This window comes from Canis lupus, chromosome 17 (genome assembly GCF_048164855.1).
Source record: "Canis lupus baileyi chromosome 17, mCanLup2.hap1, whole genome shotgun sequence".
In the NCBI taxonomy this organism is placed as follows: Eukaryota; Metazoa; Chordata; class Mammalia; order Carnivora; family Canidae; genus Canis; species Canis lupus.
This window is the reverse complement of record NC_132854.1, coordinates 49,795,875-49,814,606: the sequence shown is the minus strand read 5'-3', so window position 1 is coordinate 49,814,606 and position 18,732 is coordinate 49,795,875. Positions and strand designations below refer to the sequence as shown.

The 18,732-nt window shown below is 36.0% G+C and overlaps 2 long non-coding RNA genes across 13 annotated transcripts in view; one reads left to right on the top strand and one right to left on the bottom strand.

The window, feature by feature from the left end:
* Nucleotides 1-766: 766 nt before the first annotated feature.
* Nucleotides 767-12,958, bottom strand: LOC140608078 (uncharacterized). 2 transcript variants are annotated; one of them, XR_012010053.1, is made up of 5 exons: nt 12,862-12,958; nt 6,015-6,072; nt 4,878-4,918; nt 2,073-2,190; nt 767-967 (listed from the first exon to the last, which is right to left on the bottom strand). It is a non-coding gene; the product is annotated as an uncharacterized lncRNA (long non-coding RNA). The 2 variants fall into 2 exon arrangements; XR_012010052.1 differs by lacking the exon at nt 12,862-12,958 and adding an exon at nt 12,259-12,855.
* Nucleotides 12,959-13,181: 223 nt separating this feature from the next.
* Nucleotides 13,182-18,732, top strand: part of LOC140608415 (uncharacterized) — a 56,199-nt gene continuing 50,648 nt past the window's right edge. For 7 of the 11 annotated variants that reach the window (XR_012010438.1, XR_012010436.1, XR_012010437.1 and 4 more), the window contains exon 1: nt 16,665-16,802. This is a non-coding gene — a long non-coding RNA (uncharacterized lncRNA). Of the gene's footprint in view, nt 13,333-16,664; nt 16,803-18,732 lie in introns of those variants that run through there. The other 4 variants (XR_012010443.1, XR_012010441.1, XR_012010442.1 and 1 more) reach the window with 4 other exon arrangements.

The window sequence follows — 18,732 nt, the reverse complement described above, 5'->3', positions numbered from 1 at the left end:
TTTTTAAGATTTTATTTATTTATTCATGAGAGACCCAGAGAGACAGAGACAACGGCAGAGGGAGAAGCAGGCTCCCCATGAAGAGCCCAATGTGACACTTGATCCCAGGACCATGGGATTACGCCCTGAGCCAAAGGCAGATGCTCAACCACTAAACCACCAGGCATCCCTGTACATGTAATTTTAGACTAAAACAATTTTACTCACTTTCATCGTCTACCTTGTTAAATGTGTTAGGGCACAATTAACTTTTGAATTCTTCAACATTTTAAATGTTTATTCAGAAGGCAAAATATGATCAATAAAGGTTTGTTTTACTTTGAAACCAGAATGTTTGGCTGCTGCTTCTTCTTCTTCTTTTTTTTTTTTTTTTTTTTTTACTTTTTATTTAAATTTCCATTAGTTAACTAACAGTGTAATATTAGTTTCAGGTATTCAGTATAGTGATTTAACACTTCCATATGTCACCCGGTGCTCATCACAACAAGTGCACTCCTTAATCCCCAATCATCAATTTCACTCATTCCTCTGACCACCACCCCTCTGGTAACCATCAACTTATTCTCTATTGTTAAGAGTCTGTTTCTTGGTTTGTCTCTCTCTTTCTCCCTCTCTCTCCTTTCTCCTTTGCTTGTTTGTTTTGTTTCCTAACTTCCACACAGGAGTGCAGTCATAATGGTATTTGAATGGCTTTAAATCTCAGCTATTCCATGTTCTGTAAATTCAGGCAATTATTTTTTTTTAAGATTTTATTTATTTACTCATGTAGACAGAGAGAGAGAGAGAGAGAGAGGCAGAGACATAGGCAGAGGGAGAAGCAGGCTCCGTGCCAGGAGCCCTATGTGGGCCTCAATCCCAGGTCTCCATGATCACACCCTGGGCCAAAGGCAGGCGCTGAACTGCTGAGCCACCCAGGGATCCCCGAACTCAGGCAATTATCCTAAATATCTGTGATTCAGCTCTGTGCCTGAAAAAAAGATATTGGAAAGAATAATAATAATACCTATCTCACACTTTGAAGATGAAATTAGTGTGATTGTGTGTGAGCAAGAAAGAGAAAATATATGTATATGTGTATCAGTATATTTGAGGGAGACAGAGAATGAGAAAAAGAATTTACAAGAATACAGACACAGAATGAGCTCTAATTTTCATTGAAACTCTGTAAAAAAAAAAAAAAAAAAAAGCCCTAAAAACAAACAAACAAACAAAACAAAAAGCCCTGCTTTTTTTAAAAAAAATGCAAATTAAATACACGAATTGATATTGGCAGTCATTCTCTAAAAGAGGCTTATTCTGGTCATTTTAGTAATCTAATAATGTAATCTCTCATTCTATAAATTTATAAGAATCTTTTTATCCTTTCCTACCAGAAATATGTTGAAGGATCTACATTATGTTTATATGGACATATACATAAACATATACATACTATTATTCTTTTTACAAAAATGAAGCCCTTTCTGGCGTAAACCTGTATATTGATACCTATATCTACTAATATCCACATTTCAATATCTCTATACATATTTTTCCTACTGCTGGATAACAAATTACCACATGTTTATCAGTTTAAATGTAACACGTTATCACAATGTGTAGATCAGGAGTCTATGCATGGCTTAGATGAGCCCTCTGCTCCCGGGAGTAAACAAGGTGCTGATGGGGGCTAGGGTCTCATGTGACACTCAAGATTGTCTTTCAAGCTCGTGTACTTGTTAGTAGAATTCAGTCCTTGCTGCTAGATATCTCATGGTGGCTTGTTTCTTCAAGACTGACAAGAAAGTCTGATTTTTGATCTTTTCACCCTCTTTTAAGGGTTTTGCCTGATTAAGTCAGGCCCACCAGGGATAATCCTTTGATTGTGTTAAAGTCAATTAATCAGGGATTTGACTTACATCGAAAATTTTTTTCAGCTTTGCCATCTGATGTATCATAATCATGGCAGTAATAGCCCATCACCTTTGCCCATATGATATTGGTTATCAGTAATTGAAAGTTTCTACCTACACTCATGGGGAATGGGATTATACGAGGTCGTGGATCATTGAGGATCTTAGAATTATGCCTACCAGAACTTTTCCGCCACCTGGATTAGCATATTTGAACTTCTTGTTGCTTCACTGGTTATTGAGTTTGTCACTCTGTTCTGACTCAGCTTTCTTCTTTCTTTTCCAATTTTGATTTAGGCTTTAAAAAAAAAAAAGATTTTATTTATCGACTCATTTATTCATTCATTCATTTATTCGAGAGAGAGAGATAAAGACAGAGAGCAAGTGTAGGGTGTAGGGCGACGGGGTGAGGAGCAGAGGGAAAGGAACAAGCAGACTCCTTGCTGAGCATGGATCCCCACCAGGAGCCAATCCCACAACCTGAGACCACCACCTGAGCCAAAATCAAGAGTCAGATGCTTAACTGACTGAGTGACCTGAGCATCCCTGACTTAGGCTTTTGAACGAACATATAAAAATGGGATCCCTGGGTGGCGCAGCAGTTTGGCACCTGCCTTTGGCCCAGGGCGCGATCCTGGAGACCCGGGATCGAATCCCATGACGGGCTCCCTGCATGGAGCCTGCTTCTTCCTCTGCCTGTCTCTCTCTCTCTCTCTCTCTCTCTGTGACTATCATGAATAAATAAATAAAATCTTTAAAAAATAATAATAAATAAATAAAATTACATAAGTAAGAATCCTATTATAACATATGTGCACCATATGAAATGTTTGAAATGTTAGGCAAGACTCAGCTATGTGTGTCTGTTTTACATGTGCTTATCATGGAGTAGAAGTCGTACAGTAACATGTAAAAGTAAAACAGATTATGTCACTTTCATATTAGATAATTTTAACAATGATTGTAAACTTTTGGTGCTTTTTGTCTGACTTTTTTGGTAAATAATGAAATCAGTTGTGAGGTATTATTAGTGATTTAATTACTTAGAGGCAAGCATTTGTTGCTATCCTCTCAAGCATCTAGACCAGTTTAATTGAAGAATATATTCAGTTTTCAATGAGTCCTGATAAAAAGAAATACCATTTGAAACTACTTATCTCTGTGAATCAGATTTCTCAAAACTGCAGTTCAAACAAGACCTAGAAATGTCTGACCTATCAGCAACAATAGTTCGCGAACGCTAGGTCCCTGACGTGGCCATTATTTTCTAGTTATATTATTCACTACAAGGATTATAAGTATAACCTTAAAGGTAAATATATGATCATAAGATTTGGCATATATCAACGGCAGGGGCAGTGAATGAGATGTATATTTTGAATGAGATATCAGTTGATTAAAGGGTCTATTGCTTTAAAAATGTTTGAAAGCCATAAAAGAGTTTGAACAATGATAGTATTAGAAAGACAGGATCCATAGCTAGTAAACAAATCTAGGAAAGTCAGGGGTTCTCATCAAATAATAATTAAATTCAAATATCTCTTTGATGGGACTTATGAAAGCTATTTTATAATCTGACCATGTCCATCCAATCAGATAAAAGGACTACTGATATCATCTTACTCCAGCTAAGGGCTTCATGGCACAATTAAGGCCCTGTTGGTACTCATGCTCTCCTACAATGATGTATGATCACGTATCTTGTGTAGCTGAGTAATCCATATATCTAAATAAATAACTCTCCTACCACCAAGATCAGACTGTATGCATTTTATCAGACAAGGTCAGGTCTTTCAGCTGTAGTTTCCAGTCAGCATAGGGTTTGTGATATGATTTTCCAAACACAGCAAATCACTTAGTATATGCTTCATAAGTGACAAATACTCCTGCCCTGGAACAGAGCCAGTAAAGCACCTACATCTAAACATCCTAAAGTTGTTAGGTTTCTTACTGTGCTTCTGTTTTTCAGTCTTATTGAAGCACACTAAATCACACACATTTAGAGAGTACAGTTTGATCAGGCTTGACCTATGTACATTCCACAACCAAGAACACAAATATATCTAGCAGCCTCAAAAATTTTCTTGAACCCTTGGTAATAGCTCAACCCACCTCCTCACAGAGCTACTGATCTATTTTCTTTCATCATAAATATTAATGATTAACATTTCTGGACATTTATATAAATGAATCATAGCATATGTGCTTTTTCCGTGCCCAGCTTCTTTCACTCAGCTGCTTATTTTAAGATTCATCCACATTGTGGTAAGCATCAATAGTTCATTCCTCTTTATTGCTGAGTGGTACTCCACTGAATGGATATAAAACATGTTTTACTATTTTTTAGGATATATCTTATAGATATATTTTAATGTAAACATCCAGAAAGCTACCTGATTATTTTGTAATGGATGCAGAGTATTAAATAGCATGAAGATACCCATTGTAATCCCTTGGTGCTGCAATAAACTTATTAGTACACAAATCTTTGGTGCATGTGGACATTTCCATAGAACAAATGTCAGGGGGTGGATGGGTTATCTCAAATGGTATGCCCAATTGAATTTAGATAGATCATGTAATACGACTTCAAAAAAAAAACGTGTACTATAAAAAATTCTGTATGTACTCTTGTCTCTAAAGGAATAATAACCAGAGTTTTAATAGTCATGCAAATGCATTCATGACACTGTATGGCATGGGATCAAATGAAATGCAATCCGAAGGATGAGACAGGGGAGTATTTTCTTTCTTTTAAAAAGATTGAAGTGGAAGCTCTAATGAAATACAATGGAACTCTAGCACAGTGATGATCAATAGCAATTATGTTTATAAAATGGCCCTAAAGTACTAAGAAGTTCTCTCAAGTGTCTTCTGAATATTCAAAGGCATTTAATAATAATTTAACTTAGTTTTAATATTCATTGCATTTCAAATATTTTTAGAATTCTTTTGGAATTTTATTATTTAAAATAATTGACTCACGAGACTTTCTGGTTAATCTCTTGCCGTTGGTCAACAGCCAACTGTTTGGAAAAAAAGATAGAAAAAAAAAAAGCAAACAAATAATATGAGAGGTTTTTCAATTTGGCTATATTTTACCAAGTTGGGACTATTTGATTTTGGGTGATTTCTTGTACTGTTTTTTCTAGTCTCATGAACCAATACAACTGCATAAGGTCAAAGTCAGATTTATTTAAATTACTTGGGTTAGTCAAACTTATTTGTCCATCTAGTGAAATAATTGTTTTTGACACACTTTTTTTTTTTTAATTTGAGACAGAAAGGGAGAGCAAGTGGGGCGGGGGGAGCAGAGGGAGAGGGAGAAGCAGACTCCTCATCACACATGGGGCCAGACGGGGGGCTCCATCCCGCAACCCTGAGGTCCCTCACTGGGCTGAAACCAAGAGTGTGTCACTTAACCGACTGAGCCATCCAACATATTCTTAGTAATTCTTCCTATGTGTTTTTTATTAGGCCTATCTCTGTCTCTATCTCTTTGTATCTATCTCTGAATCTCTGTCTCTCTGTCTCTCTCTCTCTCTCTCTGTCTTTCTCTCACACACGTTAGGACCATGTGTTAGTCCTCTGTCCAGTGGATGAGTATTCTAAGACTTTTGTTTAGTCCAATGGGGTTGACAATGTCCCACCCCTCTTTGAAAACAAAATGACATCCTAATTAAAACTCCAGAATAAAAAAAGCATTCACTTCTTATATTTCTCTTTTTCTGTTGATACAGGAAAGAGACAGTTTTCCAGTATACTATCCTCTGTAGCATTTGGGTGGGCAAGCAATCAGTGGTCTTTGTTTTGTATTTTTTGACAGCAAGGCATTATATGGGGGAGATAGACTCCATTCTAATTCCTTACCCTTTCTCCAAGTTTTATAACTAAATAACCTTTTTAAATAAAATATTGCAACAGTCCTGCATTTTGAGGATGAAAGTGCTGTTTTCTAAAAGGTCAATTCAATCTGGGAAATGTTTTCGGTTTAGACAATACATTATACACTGCAGAAACCCGTGGCAATTTTCAGCACCACTAACAACGGGAAGTAAACTTCAGTCATTCACAGTAAGATGGCAATGTGGTGACATTTGAAGCCTGGACGTGGCTTCTTACATTCATTGTAGGTGACTGATGCTCTGTGGCAGAGGCCTTTTCCAACGGCAGATGAATTCTAGATATAAATGAAAAAAGATGATCAGAACAATTTACAAAATGAGTGAGACCCCATCATCTGAGTGACAATATTCTTCCTTTACAGCAGGCAAGGATTAAAATACATCAAATTAATAAATCCCTAGGAAACCAATAATCTCACATTTGCTGAACAATTGTATCTTCTAGTAGTTATTATCTTTGAATTACAGTGAGCCACTATCTTTGTTTCATTTTCCAGATATATGTCCTTGTCCATCAAAAACTATGGCAGTTGTACTACACAGCTAGGCAATAAATTTATGAAACATCTCTCTGAAGTGCATGCTTGTTTCATAATCCTGATTCCATATCTTTATTTACTTCAAAATATATGGAACTGTCAGCATGAGGGTCAGAAGATTACAGCACTTTCTTTGTTTCTTTGCTAGTGTTTTTTATTTAACTTGAAAAATAAGCTGCAGCACCAAGGGAGTGATGAAATAAAGGATATATAGAGTCACAATGGCATAAAAACGGTAAACACACAACTGCAGATAAACCGTAAGAAAGATCATTGTATCAAATCATAAAAAAAAAAAAACATGTTTACTTCAGTAACTCACACAAAGAACTCATAGAGGTAACTCACACACCACTTTTTTTAAATTCATAGAAAATAGGAAATGATATATAAGAGCTTTAACATGAACAGACAAAGCTTTCTCTTTTTTCTCATGGTATTGCCTGGCTTCGATCTTAAGACATTGTGAATAGGATTCTCTTTGATATTTGGTGATGGCCTAATTTAGCATTTAATCTACCTGGGCTTAGAAACAGCAACACTCATAAATTAGCACATCACTTAAATAACATGAAAAAATTATCAATAACTAAGTAGGCAATTTTAAATTCAGGAGCAATTCCTTGTGAAACCAACAGAAGTGGGCATACAGATGGGCACCAACAACACATTCTTACTATAGAGTGCTTTGATTTGGAACTACTTACCATTTTAGAGTTCAAAATATCCTTTAGCTTAATTCTACCAATTAAGAAAGCAGGCTTTTTTTTTAATCTTCTTGACATATATGATATTGCATGAATTAAATATGTTGAAATCAATTTTATTACATGGTAAATTTCCCGAGGTGATGGAAACATATCAACTCTACACTGCTATGATTAATTTCTATAAATATTTGATGGAGTGTGTGTGGGGGGGGGAGACCGGGGAATATTTGTTATTGTTTTATGTCATTTGATTTTTAAAATACTGCTGTCATTATCCATAATTTACTAATACACAATTATGACTTCTGATTTTTCATCCAATCTGTATACATCCAAATCTGTGTAACATTTTGCCAATCTTTGATTCATCTATACAATTTTTAAAAGATACTGGCTTTTACAATTTGCCAAGGATTTCCATAACAAGAGTAAATACATTAAACATCCTTCAGGCTCCTCTGATAATTTATCAGCATTTCCCTAGGACCGAGGAGAGTTATTCAATTTCTTGGAGCCTTGGTTTGTAAAGAGTCTGGTTCACAACCTTATTATCTGGTTTCACCACTTACATTATGTTCCGCGTCTTTGGGGAAGCTATGTTGGGCATTCAATACACTTAGAGGTGAGTATAATTTTCATTCACAAGCAAAGCACAAATACGAAATGCCTGGAGGCTCTTTGTTCTCCATACTTAGAACTAAGTAAAGTGTTCAGAGAGTCTTAAGAGACTTTCAGGTCAAAGCTTCACTGATAATATTTTCTGAGCAAAATGCAATTGGTTTAGGAGCAGTTACCACTGCTACTAATTAATAATGACCTTTTGCTCCATTTTTTTTTTTTCTAATCGGTTATATTATTCTCCGGAGCTTAGTCCTACCATTTTAACGTTCCTAGTTTGCAATGGTCTCAATGTTTGTGTACTCCCAAAATTTATGTTAAAATCTAATACCCAAGGTGAGGATGTCAGAAGGTGGAGCTTTTGGGAAGTGATTAGATCATGAGAGTCCAGCCCTCATGAATGGTATTAGTATCCTTTTTAAAGAGGCTCTCCTTATTAAAGAAAAGGTCCCTTGCCCCTTCTATCACCTAAGAACACAAGAATTCTGCAACCTGGAAGAGGTCCCTCACTAGGCCATGCTGGTGCTCTGAGCTTGGGTTTTCAGCTTTCAGAACTGTGAGAAATAAATTTCTGCTATTGATAAGCTATTCTGTTACTTTGTTGTAGCAGCCTGAACAGACTAAGACAGTTGGATAACTAACTAGCATTTGAGACATAATGAAATGCAAAGAAAACTAATGACTCTTACTTCCCCTCCCCTATGTCCATCTCCTATCTCCTGACCTTTCACAATCTCAGTAAGTGGCATCACCTTTATTTACCAGATCATTTTTATTCTGCCCTTTGTCTCATATCCCATACCCAGTTCAACAGTATATTCTTTGGAATTTATTTCCAAAATAGGTCTTAAATTTTATTGTTACCACTGTCCTGTTCAAGACACCACCATCTCTCTTCTAAATGTCTGCAATGGTCTCCTGACTGGTTTCCCTTTGTCCATTCTTGCTCTCTTCTGGTCCCTCTGCTCTGTCTGTAGATTAAACCCTACCATGCCATCCTTCAATTTAAAACTCTCTAGCAGATCTTCATTATTACGAAAATAAAATCCAAAGCATTTATGGTGCCAAGTATCTCTTTTACCTCTCTCCTCCATCTCCCATTCACTGTATTCTGGCCATGGGGCCTCTTTTGTGCTTACACACATGGAGTAGGGCCCCCCTTACAGGACATTTGTAATTGTTGTCCTTTTTAGAGCAGCTTTAGAATTCACTCTCTCACATTACATTTCATCTTATTAGCATATATCTGCACTTAGTGCTATGTCTTATTAGACTATTTAAAAGATATGTAAACTCCTTGAAATCATCTATCACACTCTACATTGTTTATATAAAACTTAGAAGATGTTGAGTAAATATTTGTTGACTGAATGATTAACTCACAAAATTCATCTTGGGGCCATTTGGGAAAAGAAACATTGTCTTTCAAAACATTGCACGTGTTCTATTTCGGGAAACTAATAGATTTAAGGGAAAGCCTATTGAATTGAGAAATGTATTATGTTGGCAGAGTTGCATATACATCTCTATAGAAAAACTACTTTGTAATAAAAGGAACCAAAAGTATTAAATTGTTAATTCCACTCTCAAAATTATATTACTGTTTGCAGCAATGCATTTGAGTTTTTAAAATAATAAACATAGTAAAATATCTTGTTCAGTAGAAAATAAGTGTTTTCTTATGGAATATGTTAAATTGAACAAACAGGAAAACCATCTTTATGTCTTGCATCTGGGCTAAAGAATATATTGACACTTGTAACTTGTATAAGCTATTGTTTTGGTTTTGGTGGGGTTTTTTTTGGGGGGGAGGATTTTATTTATTTATTCATGAGAGACACAGAGAGAGGCAGAGACATAGGCAGAGGGAGAAGCAAGTTCCCTGTAGGGAGCCTAATGTAGACTCGATCCCAGGACCCCAGGATCATGACCTGAGCCAAAGGCAGATGCTCAACCACTGAGCCACCCAGGCGTCCCAAACCATTGTTTTTTAATTTCCGATTTTGTCAATAACATGATTAACCATACAGTCTTAAGTTAATGCTGGATCAACACTTATCTATTTAAACTTGCTAGTTTTTAAAAAATAAAGAATATTGCTACTGAAGGAAATATTTCCAAAGAAAAAAATACAATTATTATATAAATGTATCAGCACAAAAGGGTGTGCCTTGGCTCTTGGCACCTACATAATAAAGAATTAGAGATCTCTGCCCAGAGCAAAAGTAGAAGACAGTTTTATTAAAGACAGGATACTCTCAAGGTGGGAAAATGGACAGGCCCAGAGGTGGATCTTTTCCTTTTATGTGAGTGGGGGTCTTGTGTCATGGACAGGTTGGTCTCTAATGGAGGCAGCTTCCAATCTTTTGGGGGAGTCCTCCTACAAGTTGGGAGGGGGACTTTTTGACCCTACACAGTTTGTACAGGAATCATCATGGTAGCCTTCTTCCATGGTGCGGGGGGGAAGGGCTATGACCTCAAGCAATGATTATAGTGAGTGTAGGGGTTACCCTGAGACAGAGGTGGAAAAGGAGAAAGCATACTCTGGACCTGTGGCTATTGTCCTGTTAGCCCCAGTGTCTTGGAAGCCACAAGGTCAGAATGTTATAAGTCACAAAGTCAGGGTGTTGTGCTCTCAGGCTTCTGATGAGATACCTATACATCACCATCCTTGCTTCCAGCTGGTGTCTAACCACCTACTTTACTGTCCCCCCCTCAAGAATTTAGGACTCTATAATCTCCCTGGTCAAGAGATGAAGGTTTCTTAGGACTTTCCTTCCACTGCTCATACCTAGCTTCTTCTACCTAACAAACATAGTATATACTAGATAAAATGCATTGTTGAATTTTGTGCCTAAGATATCTATTTCTCATAACTTCATTATGAATCTCTTTTGAAGCATAACTTTTTTGCTTATCTTCACGAAATTTTTCATTTATCTCTAAAGCAAATCATGCTATACTGAGGATTTTAAGATGGGCAATATGATGAGAATATCTAATCCATGTTTATAACACCATATGTATAATACCATATATGTATTGCATATAGACAGTACGTCTATCACATATACAATGGTATTATGTAGGTAAATAATATGTATAAAAATCTTTCTACATAGAAGAATAACTGAACTCAAAACACACTAATCTCTGTACTGAAATGAAGCATTTCATTTTAACATAAATAAAAATCATACTTAAGGAGAAAGTTCCAGCTAGATGAATTTAAAGTGCTGAATATGTTCAATTCAAAATAATATCTGGATTTGAGCCTAAAGCATTTTCAGCAGATCACATATTGGACAAAATTCTATAATCACCATACCAATGCTTCTTGGTATTTTGTTCATCTAAGAGGGGGTGACATATATTGATAGTGTCTATCAAATTGTCACCATTAACCAAATAATTAAATTCGATCGTATTTTTGTTTTTAAAAATTTCTGCTAGCTAACCCATTATTATTTAGTAGCCATATAAGAAGTGTTAATCATAAGCTATATTGTTTCTCATACTGTCAGCTCAAAACCTGTTTCTGTTATAAAATAATCCAGACATTTTCCTTTACCCGATGAAGCCTTACCCTGACCTCACCCTAAGCCTCAGGTCACTTTCTGAATTTGCTACTTTTTGCTTTGAGGACTCTGTGACAATGAGCTAGTGAAGGGTTTCAATTGTCCATTATAGAAACTGACATCAACCTTTACTCAGCAGCTACCAGTTTTTTTTATTAGACAAGTTGAGTACCAACCGATTTGGCCATTCATCTGTCTTGACCTTAGGAATCCCATGATCTATTAGACATTGCCACAGAACTCTGTAGCTGTAGACACTGATTGCTCTTGTGGTTTTAATGCCTATTATAGTATAGCAATTATGTCCCTTTTGTCTCTAATAGGAATTCTAGGGAGTTTGTGTTTTGTTTTCTAACATCTATGAAAGGTAACTCCAGCTTACTAAGGTCACTTACCACAGTGCTTCTCAAAAATGCCAGTTCCTCTATTCCCTCTGTTGGTACAATTGATATGAGATTTCTGCAGGGAGATGGTCTGATCCTTCACAAGAGAACCTACTTATATGGCACATTTTGGGATCTTTCATAAAAAATCAATTCTGATTCTGATATATATATTTTTTTCTGATATATATTTTTTCTGATATATATATATATATATATATATATATATATATATATATATATATATCTTGATATAAGCTATTTGCCCAACATGGGGCTTGAACTCATGACCCCAGAGATCAAGAGTTACATGCTCTACTGACCAAACCAGTCAAGCACCCCCAATTCTAACAATCTTATATTCTTGAGACTCCCTATACATCTTATAACTTGCCAAAAATATCTGGATCTCTCTCCTAACTCACTATGGCTCATTGTCCCTCTGAGGTTTCAGAGAGCCATCCAACAAAATCTTGAGACCAATTTAGGTCCCCATGCTAAAACTCTAATTTCTGAATCGTGTTTACATGCTCCCAAATTTGTAAAACTTCTATCAAGACTTAAATTCTTTGTGACTTGGTAAAACATCCTGTGATCCAATACCAAATATATTTACAGGGTTACTAACATTACCTTTTGGTTAGGTCCTGAAATTCTTTCAGCATGTGGGCTATTCCTCTCAGAGCTCCGGTTCTGCAAAGACTTTGCTGTGGTTACCAAGCTGGAAACACTAGGGGTAAAAATTTAGAATCCAAAGAGAACAAGAATCTCCAGTAAGGGTACGCCTTTAGGAGAAAAGAGGCCACTCTGCTCACTCAAAGTGAAGAGGACTGTTCTTCCTGGCCAGGAAGATTCAGATGATGTAAGGAGCACATGAGTTTCAGGCTCAGCCAGTCAAATATTCCTACATAGAAGATAGAAATCTCCAGGATCTTTTTTTTTTTTCCTAGTAGAGCCCTGACTTAGACAGTGGAGGCTTTTCAAAGCTATATATTCCGTTTCCTTTGAGGCTCTTTGTAGCTGTGTAAATAATGGGTTCAATTTTAAGCAGTTTGGCCTGTGCTTGCAAGAAATGAGTTTCTCCTTCAGAATTGCCCGTTTTCACAGAATATCTTCCTTAGCAGTTGGCTTTCCTGACCATCATATTCTTTTTCAAAACCTCCTAATACTGTCATAAGAATAGAGCACAATTTATAAATAACCATTGTCTCCATATCATTTAATCACCACAGTTACCTTTCATGATGCTTCCTCTGTCACCTGCAACTCATTGCAATTAACCTCAGGCAAAAGCATAGTAATTATGATGTCACTGCATGTCAGGTCTTATCACAACCTCACTGACCACCAGCAATTAAGTCTTTATTGCCATTGCATTGGTGGGCAGTCTAACTTCGATATGGTTCTATGTCAGCAATTATCATCAGTGCTAAGTAGAATCTCTCATTATCATAAACAGAGAAGCCTGAGAATGGGAGACACAGGGTGAGAGCATAATGTGAGGCATTGTGAGTTTGTACTTGCACAGTTAATCAGGGCCCTTACATTTGTGAAACAAATACAGTTGAGGCAGATAGAATATGAAGTGGTGCAAAAGAGGCACCTGATTCAGTTAGTATCTCAAAAATGTCTCGTGAGTGTATTTGAGGAGACATGATAATAATATGAGGGATTTTTCATCTTATAATGTCAAGTGAGGAAAAGCAGGTATGAAATTTCATGTACATTTAATATATATTGGAAATACTAACTGCTATTTTTGTTCCTACCAAAATGACCTCATTGTACCTTCACTATCAAAACCGTTTCTTGAGCTCATTCTTTCATCGAATTAAAAGCATTCAATACCAAAAGATAATGTAAAATAATCTTTACAGACATAGCAGGGTCACATTTTTTGAAAGCTGAGATTTCTGAATAGCTACCATAGGTATTTGAAAATGAAAATAGCTAAACCCTGGAGGAAGCTAAATGTAGATTTCAAGCAATTAATAATAAATATGAGAGAAACTCATATTCCTCATTTTGGACTTGACCAGCTTTTTCTGAGCTGGAGAAGAAGGAGCTTTGAAGTGGTAGAAGGAAGTAAAGACATAAAAATATGCAAAGAAAAGAGATACCTAGAATCATCAGAGTGATTCCACCAAGAAGACATCTATCCTCAAAGGTGTGGCCAAACTTTCAAGTTTTGCAATCAGAAAGTAGAAAGTAGCTAGCTATTTCTATTTCAGCCTGAGTCAGGCTGAAACTCTAGGAAGCAGCATACCTGAGGCTATGGTTTATAAGTAGCATGTTCTATCTGAAGTTAAAAGAAGGTACCAACTACTGGCAACAACTGCATATCACCTCCATATTACCATATTACCTTTCAACAAAGCAGAATACAGTGGCCAGGTACCACTTTGTATGTATCTGGGGCTGTCTTATGGAAAGTCCCTTCAACTGAGATTGAGAAGCAACGAGTTGTTTTTTCCTATTCACTTTAAAATTGAATGGGAGGGAGGTGGGCGAGGGGTGGGGGTGACTGGGTGACGGCACTGAGGGTGGCACTTAATGGGATGAGCACTGGGTGTTATGCTATTATGTTGGCAAATTGAACTCCAATAAAAATAAATAAATAAATAAATAAATAAATAAATAAATAAATAAATAAGAAAAAAATTAAAAGCCAAAACAAACAAACAAACAAAAAAAACCCTAAAAAGTCTGGAGACAAGACTAGATATACTGCCTTTGAGAAGTAAAAGTTTGAGCACGAATAGAGGCTGGCATTTAAGGTTTGATGGGGAGGTAGTGGTGGCAATGGCCTGGGGAACAGCCACCATGAGGCTGGAAAAGCCAGTAGGTGACACATTGCCTGCCCAGGGTCTTGCATGCTCTTTTTGTAGGAATCTGGGCTTCAGCTTAAGGGCTGCACAGACTCCCTGAAGAAATTTCTATTCTGTTTAATTTTTAAAAATATTTTAATAGCTTTTGTTAGGTAAAATTGATGTATGATAAACTGTACATACTTAAGTGTACAATTTGATACATTTTGTCATGTGTATACACCAATGAAGCTGTCACCTCTATCAGTAATGAGTATATCCATCACTCTCCCCCAAAATAAATAATAAAATAAAATAAAATGAAATAAAATAAAATGGAATGGGTATGATTCTAATATATTATTAAACTTAACAGAGTCTTTCCCCTGGTGAAACAAGACCTAAGACAGAACGGCTATGTCTTAATAGTTTTCTAGGGAAGTTATAGACACACCCACTAGTTCTAACCAAACCAATAGCTTGGAGGGCCAAGGGAAGTTAGATGCCAGCCTACTGAAAAAGAAACTTGGATTGACTTGTCTTACCCAAAAGGGACCAAGTACAAGCCTGAAATAAATACATCAAATTCTCTGTCATCAGGCAGGACAGAGGCTAGAGTTAGAAGTGCAAGTCTGTTAAGGAGAAATAAAAAAAAATACAATTATTTCACACTTGAGTTCGCATGAATGTAAAATTCATATTTGCTACATTTAGTGAGATGTCAACTATGGAAAAACATGCATATTAAGATATAGGAGAAACTACAACTGAAATCAAGAGGTTGCATTTATCTTCCAAATTTTTTAACGCAAATACATTCATTTTATTATCAGAAGAAGGTTTTGTAAAGAACTTTGAATATGATTTTATTTTTTTCTTTGAAATATTAAAATGCCTGAGGAATTCAGCGTGGTTATAGACTGTGCTAGTTATTTTGGTGCTCCACAAAAAAAAATCTAACATTGGAGGGCACAAGTAAGTTTAACTTTACACAATTTCAGGACATAAAAATCATGTAAAATTTACTAAGCAAGGCCATGGAAGTCCCCACTGGCATGATGGATTTTTATAATGATATAATCTTTAATGAATTATACTTCCAGTTAACAAAATTTTAATAAGAAATTTCTTTTGCTTGCATTGTTATTAATTCTCTCATCTGAATTGCCTTGGGCATGTCTGCCGTAAAATTGTTCAACGTAATATTTCTTTCTGTGTCAATCATACAGTACATGCAAATCTCCCAACCATGAATAAAACAAACTTCATTTTCTTCAAAACACATACCTAGCTTTCAGAAAAATATTTACATTGAAAATTAAGATGTGCCGAAAGAAAACCATGACTCGTGTTTAATGGACTAATAGAGTTCTAACCACAAACGCATTACCTTATACTACTTTCTGCTACTTTTTAGAAATGAACATAGATGGAATCTACATTTTACTTTTCACATTAACTCCCTTTTTCGATCATGCATTTGTTAGCTTTAATTTAGTTCATACTTCTATGAAAGCATTTGTGTAGCTTCCATTTCCATCAATGACTAAAATAGACCACAGAAGATTGTAGAACACCTGCCAATAACAAAAATAGTGATGGGAGAAAAATTCAGGAATTGTTCATTATCGTCTATTTTCTGAGTCCTAACACTTTAATTTACGATTCCCTGTCAAAAGTTCATATCAAACAGAAGCAAAACCAGCGAATCACTTAAGTAGTAATTAGTGAAAGCTTATTGCACACACACCAAAAGACAGCTTGCAAACTGGGAACACTCAAACCAAAAAAATGAATGAGGCGCAGAGGTATATTGTTATAAGGCAGTTTTATAGTGTGAAGGCAGTGAGTGTTTAATTTTTTCGGTGATTGGTTACAATATTAGAATTTTCTGACATGAAAGAGAGTCAATTAGTGGTGACTTCATATCAATTTGGAGGACCTATTTAAGTTTTGCTAATGATTGTCAGACACATAAGCAAGAAGAGACTCAGGTCAAGTTGACTTCATTTGTCTTATAAAATAAGTGGAATTATACTTCACTTATATGACTAACTGGTTTTGTGTGCATAGGGAATTTTTAAGTATGCTTTTCATTTGTATTTAACTTTAACAGTGTCCTCGTTTTGGTCAAGTTCTCAGCAGGCTGAGAGCATGATCAACCAGTAGCATTGCTCTCAGTTACCCAGTTGGTGTAGTCTGGGTGAAGACTCATGTATTAGCTGTTGCCATGAGATGAGCTGGAGGCTTAGGTGGGAGGGTCACGTATGCAGTCACCATCTTCATTGTTTATGTGGTGAATGTCGACTTCATCCAGTTGCCTGATCCCTATGGACAGATGCCATTTGGTGTGTGAGTGGCTACCAACAGGTATTTAAAAAACCCTCCAGAATGCACAAAGGAGAGGTTAATATGAGGTCTATAAGGAGAACACTTGCCAAGAATTTAAAAATTCCCCAGAGCAGAGGTTACCAGGAGCCAAGGTTGGACAAATTGAACTAGATCTATAGAAGAGGTATCATTTATCTGATGAAAAAAATTTTCTAGTCTTTAAGATGCTTTAGATTTCGGATAACAATTGTGATAAATGATTTGTCAACATAGAAACCTTTTTCACCAATTATAGCACACACATCTCTTTGTTGAGCAGTAAGGACATCAAGGACTCTCCTGTTTCAGAATATCACTGAAGATAAACCATTTATTTCAGTTTGTACTGCTTGGAGAGCATTTAGGGGATTGTTGAAGGTTTTTTCAGTAGTTGCAGAAATATTAATAAGTGGCGTTTCTAATTCATCACCTTCTAATTGAGGAAAAAGCCTTCCGGCAAATGTGTAGAAACCAGAGCTTTTTTGAATAACAGGGTTTGGAAGCTCATGAGACTCTCACTTATGAGGAGTCATTTTATATACAAATGATCCTGAGTTTAGAACCTGGCCAGCATTTACGGATTCATCTCTAGTCATTTGAGGTGCAAGATAACCTAAATCACAGTGTCCACTTGAATAGGAAAACTGTGTATCTAATTACCACTGAGGATGAATAATCCAGTACTGTTAAGAGAGACCATTAGCATGGATCCCGTGACCCGCTAATCAGAGAAGAGGTGGAGGTCATAGCTATTCTTTGTCATATAGGTATCAGCACACTCCCATCTTAAAGGGCTGGTGTTTAAATTTTAATTGAAACAAGAACAGCAAAAAATTCCTATGAATTTGGTCTAGCAGTCCATTGTCATATAATTGTTTATAAATGATTGATTTTGTTTCTAATGGTGCCCTCAATATTGGTCTCTCTAAAAAGTGATTATTACTTATACTATAAGTGATTATTACTTATACTTATTACTTATAATTACTCTTATTACTTTATATAATGGAGGCATTATGGAAGCATTCCATTTATCTAGTGATTTTTCATTGAACCAGTGTATAGCTTCACTAATTTCCTTGAAAATTTAATTAAAGGTATATTGTTGTCATTATCTAATTGTAAATATGTTCCATTGTATATAGGAATCTAGTCTTCTTCATCTGAATCAAACTATGGGGTTTGGTTACAGAGTGAGTGTGGAACATGCTCCAGATCAGTTCCGGTACCATTAAGGTTTTCTATTAATAAGGACAGGATACAAGCAATGAATTTAACAGTGGTTATGGCCCATGCCTTGACTTCTGAGGCTTCTTCCCAATATCAGATTAGTCAACCATAAAGTTGCATGGCCAAGAAAAGTATATTGGACCTTTTCATAAAGCTGTATTCCTGAATTAGTCATCCAAATATATATAGGAGCTTGTTATAATATTAATTGGGATTTAAACAGCTACAAGACCAACAATCATTTTAACTAGTAGAAAAGCTACTCCTTGACTGGTAAACCTCAGTGGGCATTCAGTCTAAGTGGGAAGAGTTCTCAACATAAAGAAAAGCATAAATTTAAACATTTTGAGTTACTTTGCAAGGCAGTAATAACATAATAATCACTGTAAAATTAAGTCCTGGAAAAAAAAAAGGAATTTTACAGAAACTTGTTCCATGATCTTGGACAGAAGCTGTCTATATTATGTTATTATTTTTTTAATCCTTAATTTCAAGTCAGCTGTAAGGTGGCAAATCCAAAGTCCAGGGACGCTCTCTTTAATTGAGCGATATGGACAAAGTTAGATGGACCCGATAATTCACTATGTGACAAGTTAAGAAAAAAACTAGTAGGGCCCTTGCCACCAAGACTCAAGTGCTATTTTTCATTGATGTCTCTTCCAGAATAGCCACCCTCCAGGTTTCAGTGTACACAGTATGA